Source organism: Nannobrachium achirus (assembly GCF_963921795.1).
Source record: "Nannobrachium achirus genome assembly, chromosome: 3".
NCBI lineage: Eukaryota > Metazoa > Chordata > Actinopteri > Myctophiformes > Myctophidae > Nannobrachium > Nannobrachium achirus.
The window spans coordinates 1,948,498-1,960,007 of record NC_137812.1 but is presented as its reverse complement, the minus strand read 5'-3'; the positions used below and the strand labels follow the sequence as shown (position 1 = coordinate 1,960,007).

General features: G+C 42.1%; 1 protein-coding gene across 1 annotated transcript in view; it reads left to right on the top strand.

The window, feature by feature from the left end:
* LOC308281582 (protein NLRC3-like) overlaps nt 1-11,510 on the top strand; it is a gene marked incomplete at both ends in the record, with an annotated part of 55,968 nt that overhangs the window by 790 nt on the left and 43,668 nt on the right. The window lies entirely within an intron of this gene.

Below are 11,510 nucleotides of genomic sequence, written 5' to 3'. Positions count from 1 at the left end.
ACCATGTGATAATCAAATACCTTTTTTCAACATATTTTATTCCCCAAAGTCAAATACATTATTCTTTTAATATAGCTCTGTGTGTGTATATATATAGGCTTATTTAAAAAAAAAAAATCCCCCTCCCCACCACCAGGGGAGCTGCAGCTCCCTCAGCACCCCACTTCCAGCGCCCCTGCGCTGTGCTTGCGTGCTTGCGTGCGTGTGTGGTACAGGCAGCGGTACCGACCAAAACGGCTCGCTAAGTTATTTAACAGCTTGTTTGAATGTTCCATTAGTATTTTTTTAACCAGAAAAGGCTTATGTAGTAACTTATTTCCCATCTAGAGAGTAGTCTGGTTTACTATGTATTTGTGTTGGATTTTTTTGGGGGATTAGTAAAACTATACATTTTTGGAATATTCAGAGCATGGGGAATCCAAAGATCTTTGTTGCCATTTGCTCAGACACCTGCAAAGTCACCATTTTGGCCGTACAAAATGGCCGACATAAAATACATCATTTGCATGTTAACCCTAACCCTGTCAAGCAGAAGCCTCTTATCTCCAGTAAGAGTAGCAAAATAGTAGATCTACAAGCTCAAAAAGCATTGTGTGCGACGCGTTTTGAGCTTGTAGATCTGATATTTTTGCTAATGAGTTTAATTGGAATCCTGAAACGTAAGATTTTGATTTAGCTTAAATGCATTTAGTTAGTTACTTATGTTAACTTTATAAACTTAAATACAAACACATTGGACATGAAAAATGTAGTAATTAAAGCGGGTCATGTTTGCATGTTTGGAATTGTAACAGCTGAAATCAATAATATATCAGTATTCCGATATTAACCTGCGGGCCACATTAAGTGAAGGTGGGGGCCGCCAGTTGCCCATGAATGATGTGGGACATAGTGCTCATGACCATGATGAAACAGTGAGGAGCATGATTGCCTGGAAACCAGATGACGCGCGCACGCGCACACACGCGCGCGCGCGCGCGCACACACACACACACACACACACACACACACACACACACACACACACACACACACACAGACACACACACACACACACACACACACACACACACACACACACACACTTTGCTTTGCTTTGCTTGGTTGTTGAATTCTTCAGAATACCGAGTCAGAGTGAAACAGAGTTGTTGCATCATGGGGAACTTATGGAAGTAGAAGTGGAACAGAGAGTTTGGTTTCTACACAACTGCCAGTGTTGCGTAAAGAGGGACATTTTAACAGAGGGCTAACCTCCCTCCCCCATCTCTGACCACGTTGTCAGCAGCCCTTCATACAATAACCTATTAAATTATATTATTCTACATTTACTGATTATAGAGGATGTTATATAATTGTAATCAGGTCTTTATTTGCTGTGCAATGAATGAATGAATCAAACTGATCGCAAATCATATCTTTGAATAGACTCTCATCTTATATAAACATAATTGACACAAGGAACTCCCCACACTATCACTTCTGCTGATTATATAGGTATTCTAGGTATTATTATTAACTGAATAAGTGGTTGGTTTGATTTTATTTGTAATGCAATTGAAGGCAAAAACAAGCATTAATTAATGATTTAATCACGCAAAGAAACCCGACCCAAATCACACAAGAAACCCCGTCTGACCCGAAAAACCTGTAAATTTTTTTAGGTCACAGCGGGGTCAGAAAACTCTAATATTATGAAAATTGGACATTAACTGGCTGGCGTACTGTTCTGGGAGGTCTCAAAATAGATAACCCCCAGAAAGGGGGTGGGGGTGCAGAATATTTTACACCCATCATTTACTCATTCGATGCCTTGACCCAGGAAACATAGGATTGGCATGTTTAATTATAAGTTTCTAGGTTGTTTAGAAGGCATATTTTATGGGGGGAAAAAGGGGTCATAAATTGACTAAACAGCACCTTGAATTAGTAATAAGTCAATTACAATAAAACCGAAAGCTAAAGATAATAATATAAAGTGAGAGTTACCTCTTGGTGTAGCTTGTCTCTCAGCATTGGATAACATCCTGAGCTGGCTGTATTTGGGCCAAAGGAACGTGGCTATTTTGTGATCCATTGGAGGTGACGCTCTGGGATGATTGCCTGGTAAGGAGCGTCTGTTGTTCTCTGCCTGCAGTGGGAGCTTCAGCCGCTCGAACCAGAGAAACACAAGGTTAAAGGACAACTTTGTTTTTTTACAACAAGGGTTCATATTTTAGATTGTATTTATTGAAAAGAAAACGTGAGTGTTAAAATGTTTTCATTTGCTTCGTTCTATTGTTTTATCACATTTACCGAGCTAAAATGTGGGGCATGCGTACGCATGGGGGCATGCATACAAGTGGCAACATATGTCTTTTTAGACACAATAAGCCAGCAGTTTCTTTATTGCTATTTACAGTAACACTTCTAGCTCCCATAAGTCACATCCAACCATGAAAGGTTGCGTTGTATCTTGACAATGGGCTTATTCTGTGTAAAATGACATATTTAGACACTTGTACGCATGCCCCCAAACACTGAAATAAGAATCTCTAAAACAACAGAAAGAAGTAAATGAAATAATTTTAACACTCATCTTTTATATTCTTTAATTACAATCTAAAATATGAGCCCTTGTTGTAAAAAAAACGAAAGTTGTCCTTTAAAGGGACTACACCATGAATTATCATTATCATATTTTTATGTATTTTTTTGGTGTCCCACCAGCACCTTCTATCCTCACAAAGTCCTATTTCTGACCATTGTGTATTTCTCAGTTTATGGGCAGATCTATGTAAGCATGTCTCAGACCGGGTTGTCTGATTTTAGGTCCTGACCTACTGCTACTGCTATGCTGAGTGGGGGTTGGGGAGGGGTGGGCAGGCCTGCTGAGCAGGAGGTGGGGAGTGTGGGGCCAAAACTGGCTCAATAGCGCAGTCCTCTCACTCAGGACAAGGTGGTACTGCAGCTGAAAATACTCTGAAAGCCAGCAGAAATGAAAGGGGCTCTGTATTCAGGAGTGATAATTTAGCCTTGAACCTTTTTTTTTTTTTTTTTTTTTTTTTGGGACATAAACAATATTATATTAATTATTTTTAAATGCATGGTGTAGAACCTTTAACTCTTTTACTGCTTCGGACGTTCCCGTTCGCCCCAGTTTTGAACCAAGCGCGCTGCCATTACGGCTCGTTCTTTTTACCTTGTCTGATGACTCTAAGCTGATGAGGGGTCGCGCCGCCGTGTACAGTAAAAACATCTCCCGTAACGCTGCTCTCAAAAATACACCGCACGTTAGCAATAATGTAGTCCCAAATCACTTCCTGGCTGTTTTCTGTGGATCTGATCTAGAAAATGCATTTCTATGCTCTGAATGTATGGCAAGCGGAGCGGCCCAATTCACATTAATCTTTGCATAAGGCTGCCCTCTGCCGCCAGCTAGGCTAAAGTACACATATGAGCGTCCATTGTAAAATGAATTAGTTTGGAAATTATCAATAGATAATTTTCTATAACATCACAAAGGTAAGCTGCTTTTTGCTGGCACCAGCCCCAATAAATAAACACCTAAATCTGGCAGTAGAACTGTTAAGCGTTGGGTGCTTGTCTCCCTCCAGTTCACGCTCGGCATCATAGAATGCTTTCAGAAACTCCACTAAGAAGCCAAGCACGTCTGGGGATATGGCATCGATGCCGTCAGCTTCTCCACGTCTATCCAGCTTTTCACGCAGCTCTTGGTACACATCTTGGACATATTTTAAAGTGAGGTAGACCGTACTGAATCTCTTGTCCCCCATTTGATTTACAGTTTTTGACAGCAAAGCTGAAAGACTTCTTAACATACTTCACCAATGATTTGGCAGCTTACAGAGTGGATGCAACTTCAGGGGCTACCTGTGCCAGCTGTGAGGGGTCGAGGGCACGGTGCCGCACTGTATTATACACATAATCCTGGCAATCAAGACGTGTATATGAGGGCAAAAATGACATTTGAGCCCACACCATTTACTGAGCATAAGGGGCTCCTGGCCGTATTCTGTCACTAGGAGTCTGATTATTAATCGCTTGATATTGTCAAACACTGCTGTGTCAACACTTTGACTATCAGTTAGCATTCCTGTGTAATGTAGTGGCAAGTGACTGACATATAGCTGGATTTGTGGTTGTAAGAACGTGATTTAGCAACTCCTTGCGTTTCTCTCCGGCCAGCCGGTGACAATGATTAGACACCACTGTGCGGTAGGGCAGTAACTTAGTTGAAATGCTTCCACGCTCTTGATTTCCCTTTTAAGTTTTCAATTGCTTTAAACTTTCCAGTTGACAAGTTAACTTTTACCTCGGCTGGCTGAGTCTCAGACCGAATGATTGTTTTTTGTTGTTGTTGCTGAACATCCAGGAGTTGAAACCTCCAAACATTTACTCTGTTATACTTTCATAGTGAGATTTAAAAATAAATCATTTACATGATAATTATTTAAACATTTGTATGATTCCAGAAGTCTTCACCACAGACCAGAGTCTCCAACAGTGAAGAGTGACCGGTCTAAAGATGATCCTCCTTCAGACACTGATGAACCGGGACCTTCACACACACAGTATGTCGATCCTTCTAAATCGTGGAAAACGTAATCAAATGTTGAGTTGTGTCATGGTCCAAGGATCAGGATAATTGTTTATTTTATGACATATGGTTCAGGAGTTATAGGCCAAAACGTGAAGCTGGCTGTTGTAGCACCACCATGAGGCTGTTGTAGCTAAGTCTCATGGCAATCAGACGCTGCATTCATGATTTGTGGCATTTGTGGCAAAACATGCCCCTCCCACAAACTCTGAAAGCCAAAGGTTACCAATCAGAAGGGAGTGTGAAAGAGCTGACAGATAGATTATGATCACGTGAGCACAGAGTTGAAACTATATATATATGAGCCCTGCCCCCTCATGGAGGAACACAGATCTGCGTCAGACCCCAGAGCTGCATGTACATCATAACTTTATGTGATGGTGCATACTTAAAAAGAACAGATCTGCAAGCTAACGTCCTGTACCATCGCACATTGTTGATAGCTTGTAAATCTGTTATTTTTGTGCATGTGACAACCTCCTCTACCGGTTAAAATGTGCTGCTCCACAGATCTGCAGCATGTCTACTGGACACAGACACACCAGTGCAGACTCATAGACCCATACAGTGAAGAGAACACTTTTATCTTGGTCAGAAACAAAAACAAATCATGCTCATCGTAATGAGTAAAGCAGAGATATTTGCATGAGTAATATGTAATAATATGAATACGTTTTGGCAGAGTAATACGTTACACTATGCTTTACTGGGTACATTAATAATATTGCAGTATATCTCTGCTGTCGGGCCGAAACCTCCTAAATCCAAAATGTTCATTTTCGCTCAAGTGGAGTTAGAAGGTTTTGACCAAAGGGCTTTTTACTGCTTTTCATTGGTTCAATATTATTTTAACCAACACACAGACAGTGCGGTATGCTATGTATTCCCGTAGGAATTTTTCGCTAAAATTGATTTTTTTGCAGTTTTGGCTTCTATAGGGACCAAACTATCGGAAAATGATGGGGGTCAAATTTTCAGACCCCTCCCTCTTTTCCTGGGGGCGGGTCACTTCAGTTATGGCCCTATTTGGCTATGTATTCCCAATTTCCATAGGAATCTTTTGCAAAAATACTTTGTTTTGCAGTTTTGGCTTCTATAGGGACTAAACTATCGGAAAAAGATGGGGGTCAAATTTTCAGACCCCTCCCTCATTTCCTGTGGGCGGGTCACTTCAGTTTTGGCCCTATTCGGCCTTGTTTTCCCAATTTCCCATAGGATTTTTTTGCCCAAATTGATTTTTTTGCTGTTTTGGCTTCTATAGGGACCAGCCTATCAGAAAATGACAGGGGTAAAATTTTCAGACCCCTCCCTCATTTCCTGGGGGTGGGTCACTTCAGTTTTGGCCCTATTCTGCCTTGTTTTCCCCATCTCCCATAGGATTGTTGTGCCCAAATAGATTTTTTTGCTGTTTTGGCTTCTATAGGGACCAAACTATCAGAAAATGACGGGGGTCAAATTTTTAGACCCCTCCCTCATTTCCTGGGGGCGGGTCACTTCAGTTTTGGCCCTATTCGGGCTTGTTTTCCCAATTTCCCAAAGATTTATTTTGGCCAAAATTGATTTGTTTGCTGTTTTGGCTTCTATAGGGACCAAACTATCAGAAAACCTATTCACCTATGTATTCCCATAGGAGTATTTTGCTAACAATGGATTTCTTTGCTGTTTTGACTTCTATAGGGACCAAACTATCACAAAATGACAAGGTTCCAATTTTCAGACCCCTCCCTCATGTCCTGGGGGGAGTACTTTACAGTACTTTATAAACAGCTTCACAGTATATTCCGAGGCTATTCAATAGTTTAGGTAGGAACAGTTCAGGTGAGGAGGATGGGGTAGCATTTATACTTCCTGACCTGTTATTATTCTTGTCATATATGGGATCTATTCATCATCACTGTTATCTATGTCCTCCCTTAAGGCTCATTCCCACAAATACAAAAATATCTTTCTCCATTCAAGTGGATGGTAAGATACAGATAAAAGAAAATATCTGTCTCAGATATTTAGCTGTGTCTTACCATCCACTTGAATGGAGAAAGATATTTCATTATCTGTTAATCTGACCCAGTGGGAATGGGCCTTTATACTGTTGGCAAAGTCTCCAGTCCAGTGCCATAGCACTTGCAGAGACTGACTGTCCCTTGCAACCTGCTTTGCAGCCAAATGTGATGAGCTCAAGTATTGCCTTTGGAGCAGTGAGGGCAAGACACCTGACTAGAACATACCCTCCACTCTCTGAATTCCATCAATTCCCTTCAATTGGTGGAAGCTCAGAGCTCAGGGCAATTGGACATCGGTGTCAGCAGCCTCTTCGATGTGTGCACCTCTTCAAAATCATGTCCCTTGATGAAGGTATCATATATGACAAAGAGCATGAAAGAACTGGCCCTTGAGAAATACTCAAGCAGTCCCTGGCCTAACATGTCAACTTCTCCTTGGTTGATCACACAGTCAGGAGTTCCTTTATGGACATAGTGAGCTTCATCTCTGGATGAAGACTTCGTATTTTTTAATGACTGATCCATATACAACTAATATTACCTATCAAAGACAACTCCACCCTCAACATAGCCAGCCATCATCGTTATGATTTGTTTGCTGAATGCATCCTGAAGATCTGACAGCTTTTTGTCTTTTTCATGTTCTGAAGCACACCCATGGCATCAACATTAAGAACTTTGACAGAATAATCGTCCTCCGTCAGATCATGCTATGGGACACATGGAAGATCTTCCTACAGGGGCTCTGCCCTGGCATCTTCAATTGCATGCAAAATCTGAACCCCCTCATGTTCTGACAGTTTGGTCCCTAAAGAAGCCAAAACAGAAAAGAAGAAAAACTAAATCTATGGGAATATAGAGCCGAATAGGGCCAAAACTGAAACCCCCCTCCCCCTCGCCGCCTCAGCAAATGGGGGAAGGGTATGAAAATTTGAACCCTGTCATTTTCTGATAGTTTGGTCCCCAGAAGCCTAAACAGCAAACAAAACAATTTTAGCAAGAAAAAAGAAAATCCTATGGGAAATTGGAATGCATTGCCGAATAGGGCCAAAACTGAAGTGACCCGCCCCCTGGAAATGAGGGAGGAGTCTGAAAATGTCAACCCTGTTATTTTCTGATAGTTTGTTCCCTATGGAAGCCAAAACAGAAAACAAAACATTTTTTGCAAAAAAATCCTATGGGAAATTGGGAATGCAGAGCCGAATAGGGCTAAAACTGAAGTGACCCGCCCCCAGGAAATGAGGGAGGGGTCTGAAAATTTGACCCCCGTAATTTTCTGATAGTTTGGTCCCTATAGAAGCCAAAACAGCAAACAAATAAATATTAGCAAAAAATACTATGGGAAATTGGGAATACATAGCCGAATAGGGCCAAAACTGAAGTGACCCGCCCCCAGGAAATAAGGGAGGGGTCTGAAAATTTGACCCCCATCATTTTCCGATAGTTTGGTCCCTATAGAAGCCAAAACTGCAAAACAAAGTATTTTTGCAAAAGATTCCTATGGAAATTGGGAATACATAGCCAAATAGGGCCATAACTGAAGTGACCCGCCCCCAGGAAAAGAGGGAGGGGTCTGAAAATTTGACCCCCATCATTTTCCGATAGTTTGGTCCCTATAGAAGCCAAAACTGCAAAAAAATCAATTTTAGCACAAAAATCCTACGGGAGCTGTATTTTGGACATAGCATACGTGTTCAATAGAGGGCCAATCGGGTGGAGTTAGGGACATATCGTTAACTCATTTGTAGCCGATCCCGCGAATACTCGTGAAATATTAAAAGGTATCTAGAGTGCCGATCCCGCGATGTCGCGGGCTATTTACTGTATATACAGTAAAGCTGGCAATGGCTACGTACCGTCCGTTGAAAAGTGCTGGCACGGGTGGAATCGCCGATTCATCATCATCGCGCATCCTCGTGCACACAATAGCGATCCCATAACATGGAAGCCAACGGTCTTTCTTATCTTTAATATCCATTTTCTCCAAAAAACACTTTTGATGCCAAGGATGGCATTGGATTCTCGCTAAAATAGCAAAAGTATAAAGGGATCCATCTTCCACCCCGTTTACATTTCGACCACAAGTACTTCCGGGTGAATCTCCGTCAAGTAGGAATTCGTTTAGTTAGCTCGATCTACTTCCAGCCTTCAAAATAAGAGACTGGCCGCGGACGGAGCAGGCGGCCGGCACGCTGGACATTTAACCCTTTCATGTCTGGAGCAGCACATGGGTTAATAGGGGAGGGGCCCCCTAGGGGAATTTTAGGGGAGCGTGATGCTATTTAAATTTTAGTCTCAGGGAGGGTCATGCGGTTTTGAATAAAAAATAGTCCGGGTTTTTATAGGCCTATATATATTTTACCACAGAGTGGCCCTCACTGCCTTTGGTGGCCCTCACTGCCTTTGGAGCAGTGAGGGCAAGACACCTGACTAGAACATACCCTCCACTCTCTGAATTCCATCAATTCCCTTCAATTGGTGGAAGCTCAGAGCTCAGGGCAATTGGACATCGGTGTCAGCAGCCTCTTCGATGTGTGCACCTCTTCAAAATCATGTCCCTTGATGAAGGTATCATATATGACAAAGAGCATGAAAGAACTGGCCCTTGAGAAATACTCAAGCAGTCCCTGGCCTAACATGTCAACTTCTCCTTGGTTGATCACACAGTCAGGAGTTCCTTTATGGACATAGTGAGCTTCATCTCTGGATGAAGACTTCGTATTTTTTAATGACTGATCCATATACAACTAATATTACCTATCAAAGACAACTCCACCCTCAACATAGCCAGCCATCATCGTTATGATTTGTTTGCTGAATGCATCCTGAAGATCTGACAGCTTTTTGTCTTTTTCATGTTCTGAAGCACACCCATGGCATCAACATTAAGAACTTTGACAGAATAATCGTCCTCCGTCAGATCATGCTATGGGACACATGGAAGATCTTCCTACAGGGGCTCTGCCCTGGCATCTTCAATTGCATGCAAAATCTGAACCCCCTCATGTTCTGACAGTTTGGTCCCTAAAGAAGCCAAAACAGAAAAGAAGAAAAACTAAATCTATGGGAATATAGAGCCGAATAGGGCCAAAACTGAAACCCCCCTCCCCCTCGCCGCCTCAGCAAATGGGGGAAGGGTATGAAAATTTGAACCCTGTCATTTTCTGATAGTTTGGTCCCCAGAAGCCTAAACAGCAAACAAAACAATTTTAGCAAGAAAAAAGAAAATCCTATGGGAAATTGGAATGCATTGCCGAATAGGGCCAAAACTGAAGTGACCCGCCCCCTGGAAATGAGGGAGGAGTCTGAAAATGTCAACCCTGTTATTTTCTGATAGTTTGTTCCCTATGGAAGCCAAAACAGAAAACAAAACATTTTTTGCAAAAAAATCCTATGGGAAATTGGGAATGCAGAGCCGAATAGGGCTAAAACTGAAGTGACCCGCCCCCAGGAAATGAGGGAGGGGTCTGAAAATTTGACCCCCGTAATTTTCTGATAGTTTGGTCCCTATAGAAGCCAAAACAGCAAACAAATAAATATTAGCAAAAAATACTATGGGAAATTGGGAATACATAGCCGAATAGGGCCAAAACTGAAGTGACCCGCCCCCAGGAAATAAGGGAGGGGTCTGAAAATTTGACCCCCATCATTTTCCGATAGTTTGGTCCCTATAGAAGCCAAAACTGCAAAACAAAGTATTTTTGCAAAAGATTCCTATGGAAATTGGGAATACATAGCCAAATAGGGCCATAACTGAAGTGACCCGCCCCCAGGAAAAGAGGGAGGGGTCTGAAAATTTGACCCCCATCATTTTCCGATAGTTTGGTCCCTATAGAAGCCAAAACTGCAAAAAAATCAATTTTAGCACAAAAATCCTACGGGAGCTGTATTTTGGACATAGCATACGTGTTCAATAGAGGGCCAATCGGGTGGAGTTAGGGACATATCGTTAACTCATTTGTAGCCGATCCCGCGAATACTCGTGAAATATTAAAAGGTATCTAGAGTGCCGATCCCGCGATGTCGCGGGCTATTTACTGTATATACAGTAAAGCTGGCAATGGCTACGTACCGTCCGTTGAAAAGTGCTGGCACGGGTGGAATCGCCGATTCATCATCATCGCGCATCCTCGTGCACACAATAGCGATCCCATAACATGGAAGCCAACGGTCTTTCTTATCTTTAATATCCATTTTCTCCAAAAAACACTTTTGATGCCAAGGATGGCATTGGATTCTCGCTAAAATAGCAAAAGTATAAAGGGATCCATCTTCCACCCCGTTTACATTTCGACCACAAGTACTTCCGGGTGAATCTCCGTCAAGTAGGAATTCGTTTAGTTAGCTCGATCTACTTCCAGCCTTCAAAATAAGAGACTGGCCGCGGACGGAGCAGGCGGCCGGCACGCTGGACATTTAACCCTTTCATGTCTGGAGCAGCACATGGGTTAATAGGGGAGGGGCCCCCTAGGGGAATTTTAGGGGAGCGTGATGCTATTTAAATTTTAGTCTCAGGGAGGGTCATGCGGTTTTGAATAAAAAATAGTCCGGGTTTTTATAGGCCTATATATATTTTACCACAGAGTGCCTTTCAATAATACTATAATTGCTCTTCTTTGCGTTAGCATGGAGTCTGTTCCTGAATGCAAAAAAGACGGTCTGCATGGCTTTTTCCAAAAGACCAGTTGTGATGGAGTCATCAAATGTGTTTCTGGGTGGAGAGGAACTTGAACTTGTGCCAGAGTTCAAGTACCTCGGGGTCATGTTAGACTCAACCCTAACCTTTAAAAAACATGTAAAAAAGGTTACAAACACAATCAAGTTCAACCTTCAGAACTTTAAACAAATCAGACCTTGTTTGGCAGTTAGTGCTGCTAAATCTTATCTCCAATGCATGATCCAATCACACATTG